The 8,434-nt window shown below is 42.7% G+C and overlaps 1 protein-coding gene across 1 annotated transcript in view; it reads right to left on the bottom strand.

Annotated features, from left to right (window-relative positions):
* Window positions 1-8,434, bottom strand: part of Rxfp1 (relaxin family peptide receptor 1) — an 85,430-nt gene that overhangs the window by 47,192 nt on the left and 29,804 nt on the right. The gene's annotated exons all lie outside the window — the stretch shown is intronic.

Genomic DNA, 8,434 nt, shown 5'->3' on the forward strand with positions numbered 1-8,434 from the left:
TACACACACACACACACACACACACACACACACACACACACACACACAAATGCACATTGGCTGTGGGAGGTAAACGGCCCCAAGGCCTTGCACATGCTAGGCAAACGCTCTGCCACTGAGTTCCAACCCCGGTCCTCACCCAAGAATTGGATGAGACTTTAACTTTACACTTTCACGACCGAGTTGGCATTCAGTTCGAAATGAGCACATGTGATTTCTAAATGAGAACTGTCAGCATTTTGTGATCAGATTCCCTCGCTGTTTACCCGGGCACAAAAAAGGAAAGGTTTTTTTTTCTTTCTCTCTGCTTGGCAATGGACACACCAAATTTCTTTCCACTCTGATGACTTCAGGGTGTTGTTTGGCTTGTGCTCGGACTGCGTTCGTGAAAAGTCTCAGGCGAGATGAAAACTGTATTAGTGACACATGGTAAAAAATACAGAAATTATATGTTAAATACTACAACTTGGAGAAATTCACCTTTCTATCTAAGTAAATTACATATGTGGCCTCTATATTACTTTTTAGAAAGAAAAGGATTCCCATGAATTCAATTGAAAGGTCTAAGTATTTTTTTTCTTGCATTATGCCCATGGACATGTTCAATGGTTTAATATGTTTTAATGGTTTTTGTATTAGGTATTTTATTCCTCATACTTGGTTATTGTGTTAATTTCTTTCTGTTTGGATGAATTACCACAAAACTAGCTTAAAGAATTAAGGGTTTACTTTGTCTCACAGTTCAAGGGTGTAACTCATCATGGCACAGAAGGCGGGGCAGAAGCTTCAGGCAGCTGGCTGCCTTAGAGTCAGAAAGTGTACAGAGATGAATGCTGCGGCTCAGCGTTTTTATGGTTACTCTCTCGCTTACGCTAGTCCCTTTCTAGGGTTTGCTGAAGATGGCGGTATATGCTCAGTTTGCTTTCTCCGTTTTATTCAGTTTGGGACCCCAGCCCATGGAATGGTATCCACACTGGCAGGGTGGGCATTCCTACTACAATGAACTCAGTCTGGAAACTACCTCACAGACAAACCTAGAGACGACTTTCCTCCTTTGTAATTCTAGGTCCTAAATTGATAATCTGTGTTAACCATCACAAGTCTACTTCTTCTAAGCCCGGCACATGAATGTATCACCCTGAAGCCACATCTTCCACTGTTTATACTCATAGGTTCACAACCATCTAATAATGAAACCTGCATTTAGCCCAACTACAAAAGGTCCCCAAACAGGGCAGGGAACCCTGACTGCTCTTCGGACTGAAGAGGGAGGGGGAGGGGAGTGGGACATGGGAAGTGGGGGGAGGGGGAGGGGAAAGGGAGGCTGGGAGGAGGGGGAAATTAAAAAAAAAAGGTCCCCAGAGTCTTGAACAGTTTCAACACTGTTTAAAAGTCCTAAACCCAAGTCTCAGCTGAGACTCAAGACGGTTTTTTAACTGTGCTTTTTTAGGAAATAATAATAAAATTTCAGGCACTTTTAATATACAATGGCACAGACTAAATATGCCCATTTCAGCAAAGAAGAGAGGGGGCAGAGCAAGGGAAGAACAATCCAAAGGAGATGAATACCCAGGAAGGAAATCACTGTTTGGCCATTCGGACTTTTGAAGGAATCATCTAGACTCCAACACGGTTTATTAGCCCTGTGTCTCCAGCTCTGCCTCCTGCAGCATGCAGTCTCTTTCTTGGGCGGCCTCTGTTCTGTCTGCAGCATTCCTTAGTGGAAACCACATGGTCCTTGCATCTCCAACATCCCGAAGTTTCCACTGCAATGTAGATTCTACCCCTTCAGCTTCATGCAATTGCTTTTTAGAATCTCCTTATAGGGACTCCAACCCTAGCACAAGATCAATGTTTGACCTGCTTTTAAAAACCTTCCTGCAAGCCTGCATGACTCCCTCACCCTCGAATCTTTCATGCCTATAAAACCAGTACCATACAGATGCTGCTGCTGAGTTCCGTTGCCAGCTCCTCTCCTCTCCTCTGGTTCTCTTGGACCATGGTTGCAGTCGCTGATGTGTCCTGCTCAACCTTGAGCAACTTTTTTAGGTTATTGCTTTTGAAAAAGAAAATAAGTATTCCTAGCTTAGGCTCTCACCTCCCAAATTAATTGGTGTTTTGCAGGCTGTCATTGGCTGGCTCTTGCTTAGGGCGCCTTTCCTATGGTCCTATCGCAGAACATGATGTTCATCTTTTCCGGTGCTAATCTTTTGACATATCATAGCTACTTCTGCTACACGGTCTTTGTCCACAACCTCAAACCTCCTTCCTTGGGCGATTCAGAGTTTCCACATCCCTCTCCTTGCTTTCACTGTAGATCTGGGTAAGAGAGCGAGCAGCCGTCATGTCACGGCCTGAGTGCTGTGCTGCTTTGGAATTTCCATTGCACAACAACAACAACAACAAGAAAAATCCATTTCTTTGGAATCCAGCAACACTCACTCCCACGTTTTATCACCTGACTCCACAGAGGATGGGTGATTCTGCTTTCCTTCCTGAGTGTTCCAGATGATTCTGGCACAGACAGACAGCAACAGTACATCCTGGGACATCGTAGAGGTTTGATCAGAGTTAAGATCAGGATACAGGCAGAATGAAGTCAGAATCTCTCCCAAAATGACTTCTGGCCTTGTTCTTTCTGAAAACTCAGGAGCCGGGCCTTGACTGTTCACCTGTCCCTTGGCCTTTTGGTCTCCCAAACTCTCATCAGAATGGCCCATTAATCTCTGCTCACAGTGTTCTAGGATTTCCTTGGCCCGTACCTGCAAACTGTTCCACATTCCTCTCACAGACCAATTTTTAAAGCCAATAAACCACGTGTTCATGTTTATCACAACAAAGATGCTACTTTTTGGCACCTGTTTTCTGTATTAGTTGCTTAAAAAAATAGTGTGTGTGTGTGTGTGTGTGTGTGTGTGTGTGTGTCTGTCCGCCCAGAGGGTGAGTCAGATTTCCCAAAGCTGGAGTAACAAGCAGTTGACAGCCCCCTGATGTAGGTACCAGGATCAAACTGTGGTCCTCCGGAAGAGCAGCAACTGCTTTTAATTGCTAAGCCATCTCTCCAACTTTTGAATCAGTTACCTTTAATGTTCATTGCTATGACAAAATATCTAATAAAAGTGATTTAAACTGGGCAGTGGTGGCGCACGCCTTTAATCCCAGCACTTGGACGGCAGAGGCAGGCGGATCTCTGTGAGTTTGAAGCCAGCCTGATCTACAAGAGCTAGTTCTAGGACAGGCTCCAAAGCTGCAGAGTCCTGTCTCATAAAAGAAAGGAAAAGAAAGATTATAGATCACACAGGCCTCCAACTTGCAAAGAACTGGCTCCCTCTGTCTCCTGAATGTTGGAATCTTAAGTTTTACTTTGAATTTTTTTTCTGATTAATGAAAAATGTCCTCTTCCACTAAAAAAGGACATTTGATTCGACAATATACTTTTAATCATAAATGATCATGAATTCTTTCCATCTGTATAAGCTAAAACACTTTATTTTGCATAGTTGGAAAGATATCTAATACTGCTTCGTCAGATACTCATAAAGTTTATATATTCTGAAAAGACCGCATTTCTGGTTTAATTTAATTAGCATTAGCAAGAATTTAAATATGGATGTCTTAAAAGTGAGCAGCCTTGGGAGCATAAATTATCCAGATACCATAAAGGGAAGAAATAAAAAGCCACAGCTGGCCAGGGAAATCAGAACAACAAGAGGCAAAAGCAACACAAGCTCCTAGTTGTAATCACCTGACTCTACAGATGGTGGTGGAATTCTGCAGGCTCTCCTGAGCACGCCAGCCCACTCTGGCAAGGACAGACAGCAGTAGTACATACTTGGACATCTTAGAGGTTTGATCAGAGCGAACATTTAACATGTTATAGGGTAGGATTCTCATGCATAAACTTGGGGTGGGGTCACAAAAGCATGTTATCTCTCTTCAGCTAAACATCTTTTTATATAGCATCTCATTTAATCCTCAAGCTCCTCCTGCCCCCCGTCTGTGTCTCTGTCTCTCTGTCTCTCTCTGTGTGTAGAATGTGTGTTCTGCTCTTGGAAGGAGTCATATCCTCTGGAGCTAGAGTTAGAGATGGTTCTGCGGCAGCTGAGTATCCTCTGCAGCAGTAGCAAGCGCTCTTGACTGCTGAGCTCTGTCTCCAGCCTTCACTGAATCCTTTTACCGACCCATAGTGATAGGCACTTTTTCTAGAAAAGAGAAGGGTCATTTACCACCCTTCAGGCCAGGACTGAAGTAGAAATTTTGGAGGCTGAGCCAGCTGTATTGAATGCCTTATTGTCTGTGTTTGCGCCGCTGACTGGGGAGTCTTGAGGAATGCACCAGACTAAAGATTATTATCACAAGAAAGGCTACTTATTGTTATTTTTATTCTTTAATATGGTCTCTTTAAGACTGCCACTAAAGCTAGCGTTTCCTTTTATGCGGAAGACCTGCTTTTACTGCTGAACTTGAGACAGTTAGCCGGCTTCTGCCTCCTGGAACCCATTCCGCCTGACGGGACGCCACCTGGGACTGAGTCCGAATACCAAGCAGGTGCAGAGGGAAGCGGCTGGCAGCGTTCAGATCAGGGTTGCATTTGCATTGCAATTTTGGGTTATTTTAGCAAATGCTTTTCTTTGAAATGTTTGCGGACCTCTCACTCAAAGGCAAGCGAAGCTTTCGCTGCGGATTTAAGTGTCTGCGCTTGGTTTACCCCCTGTGGCGATTTCACTGCAGAGTTAAGTGTCTGCGCTTGGTTTACCCCCTGTGGCGAGAGAGCGTTCCTAACGGAGAAGCTGTGAAAATACAACCAGGGGAAGGTGTTAAACCAAACAAAAACAAAACAAAGCCAAGCAAAACAAACCATAAAAGCCTGAGGCTGGAGGGTGTGGCTCAGTGAGGGACGGCTTTCCTAAACAGAACAGCTTCAGTTCTGTCTGCTTGGCTCCGGGATCAAACACAGGGATGCTTGTGGTCAAAGAGAAAGTGTATCTTGTAGTTCTGCACCTTAGCCCAGGTGAGAAGCTGAGCCAGAGGAGGCTCAGGCAGTGAAATTGAAGACGTTGTTAGCACTTTACGGTTCTTGGCTATTTCCCTGGGATTCCCACGCGCAGGAGTTGGGTGAAAATGGTTATGTCACACCCTATTAGGAAGATGATTTGAGTTTGTTTGTGATTATAAGATTCATTTACAGGAAATGACCTGTTTCTCAAGGCCCAAGCGCTGGCTCTATGATATAACTGAGCGAAGCTTACTCAGAGTGGAGGTTTTTAAGCCTTGTCTCCTTTCGGTTCTGTTTGTAAAGGAAGTTTCAGTCATTAGGGCGGTGCTTTGCAAATCTGGAATGCCCAGAGTAGGCAGCAAGACCTCCTGCAGGCTTATCATTTATACAGTGCATCCAGCCTTAGCATTGTACGTATGTTTTCGCCTTCCAAAAATAGCTTCATGTTTTCCCACAAGTGAGAATATTACTAGCTTGTATATTGATTAACAGATTTGTTTTGCGGTGAACCAGCTTCAGGCATTCAAGTGGTTTTGATAAATTTGTATTTTAAAGTTTCAGAAACTTGAACAAAAATACCCTCTGCAAGCTAGCTGTTTTTCTAAATATCCTATGTGGCCAACAGCCTCACTTACTGCCCTCGTAAGGCCGTAGGATGGGTTTTGTTGGAACAAGTCAGCCTCATGCGAATACTTCTGTTTTCAGGATTCTCCCATTTCCTCCCTAGCTGGATTAAGTAAAACAGCAGTCTCTAACATGCTGTGAGTCCCCGTCATATGCCTGGTACTATCCTAATTCTTTATACTTAATCTTTCCAAAGTCTCAGTGTAGGTACCATCATTAAACCTTTTTACAAAATGAGCAGACCAAGGCACACAGCGGTTAAGAAGTGTTCTTGAAAGTTTGCCTAATTGGTGAGTGAACACTGTTCCTAGGTTAAGTCTTCAGAGACCCTGTTCTCAATTTTGATACCATTGTGCCTCAAAGACATGAGCTCTGCAGGTTTCTTGGTTTAAAAATACTTGACTGTGCCGAATAACTGCTTATCTGAAATACTGAGGGTAACACTATTCCCTATGAAACAAGCGGAGCTGCCCAGCATAGCCAAAACAATCTTGTACAATAAAGGAACTTCTGGAGGCATCACAGTTCCCGACTTCAAACTCTACTACAGAGCTACAGTACTGAAAACAGCCTGGTATTGGCTTAAAAACAGACAGGAGGACCAATGGAACTGAATCAAAGACCTGGATATTAATCCACACATCTTTGAACACCTGATTTTTTGACAGAGAAGCAAAAAGTATGCTTCCATTTTCTAAAATGGAAAAAAGAAAGCATATTTAAGAAATGGTGCTGGCATAACTGGATATCAATATGTAGAAGAGTGCAAATATAATCATGTCTATCACCATGTACAAAACTCAAGTCCAAATGGATCAAAGACCTCAACATAAAACCAACCACACTGAACTTCATAGAAGAGAAAGTGGGAAGTACACTTGAAAGCACTGGCACAGGAGACTTCCTAAATATAACTCCAGTAGCACTGAGACAATCAATTAATAAATGGGACCCTCTGAAACTGAGAAGCTTCTGTAAAGCAAAGGACACGGGCAATAAGACAAAATGGCAGCCTACAGAATGGTATAAGATCTTCACCAACCCACATCAAACAGAAGGCTGATCTCTAAAATATACAAAGAACTCAAGAAATTGGTCATCAAAAGAACAAATAATCCAATAAAAAATGGAGTACAGACCTAAAAAAAGAACTCTCAATAGAGGAATCTAAAATGACTGAGAGACATTTAAGGAAATGTTCAACATCCTTAGCCATCAGAGAAATGAAAATCAGAGCAACTCTGAGATTCCATTTTATACTCTTAAGAATGTCCAAGATCAAAAACACTGATGACAACTTATGCTGGAGAGGATATGGGGTAAAGGGAACACTTCTGCATTGCTGTTAGGAGTGCAAGCTGGTACAGCTGCTTTGGATGTCAGTGTGGTGATTTCTCAGAAAATTAGGAAACAACATTCCTCAAGGCCCAGCAATACCACTTTTTGGTATATGCCCAAAGGATGCTCAATCATACCACAAGAACACGTGCTTAACTATGTTCATAGCAACATTGTTTGTCATAGCCAAAACCTGGAAGAAACCTAAATGCTCCTCTACTGAAGAATAGATAAGGAAAATGCGGTACATTAACAGAATGGAGTACTACACAGCAGAAAAAAATAATGACATCTTGAAATTTGTGGGCAAATGGATGGATCTAGAAAACATCATATTGAGTGAGGTAACCCAGACCCAGAAAGACAAATATCATATGTACTCACTCATAAGTAGCTTTTAGACATAAAACAAAGAAAAATCAGCCTACAATCATAATTCCTAGACAATAATGAGGATCCTAAGAGAGATAGACATACATGGCTCTAATCTACATGGGAAATAGAAAAAGACAAGATCTGAGTAAATTGGAAGCATGGCAACCATGGGAGAGGAGTAAAGGGAGGGGAGAGGAAGAGGGGGAATGGGGGGAAATACATAGCTCTATAAGAACAAATTAAAAAAACCCAGCTGGAGCTGGATGTGACAGTTCATCACTATATTAACAGTAATAGGGAGGTAGAGGGCTCTAGTAGGCCCAAACATGGCAAACATAGCTCTGTCAGGCCTTGCCCTTCTCCACTCCTTCTGTCTTGCTAAACTATTAGATTATGTTCCTAAAGCTAGCCTCCTAAGTCCTATTCCCTTATTTAGCCACTTCCTTCTCCTGAGGCTGACTACCAAGGTTGAGCTATCAAAGTATTGAAGTCCAGTAATAGAAAGTCCCCTTTTGGCTACCCTAATAAATAATGCCCAATCAAAACAAACCAACTCATCCTAACACAGGGTTTCTCCTTTTCCCTTTATAAATTGCCAATTACTATGGTCTACATCTGCCTCCTCTCTATCTAGAGGCAGACTTTTGTCTCTCTATGGGGTGGGAAGTCCTTCTGTATATGTGTTGCTTCTATTGGTTAATGAATAAAGCTGCTTTGGCCTATGGCAGAACAGAGCAGAGTAAGGCAGGAATTCCAAGCAGAAAGAGGAGGAAAGAAGGCAGAGTCAGGGAGGTGCCATGTAGCTGCCAAAGGAGAAATACACCTACCCATAGGTCACAGTCTTGTGGTAAGATATAAAATAATAGGAATGGGTTAATTTAAGATGTGTTAGTTAATAAGATGCCTAAACTAAGCCAGGTGGTGGTGATGCACACTTTTAATCTTAGCAGTTGGGAGGCAGAGGCAGGCAGATCTCTGTGAGTTTGAATCCAGCCTGGTCTACAAGAGCTAGTTCCAGGACAGGCTCCAAAGCTAGAGAGAAACCCTATCTGAATTAGAAGAAGAAGAAGAAGAAGAAGAAGAAGAAGAAGAAGAAGAAGA

The sequence above is a fragment of the Microtus ochrogaster genome, chromosome 1, assembly GCF_000317375.1.
Source record: "Microtus ochrogaster isolate Prairie Vole_2 chromosome 1, MicOch1.0, whole genome shotgun sequence".
In the NCBI taxonomy this organism is placed as follows: domain Eukaryota; kingdom Metazoa; phylum Chordata; class Mammalia; order Rodentia; family Cricetidae; genus Microtus; species Microtus ochrogaster.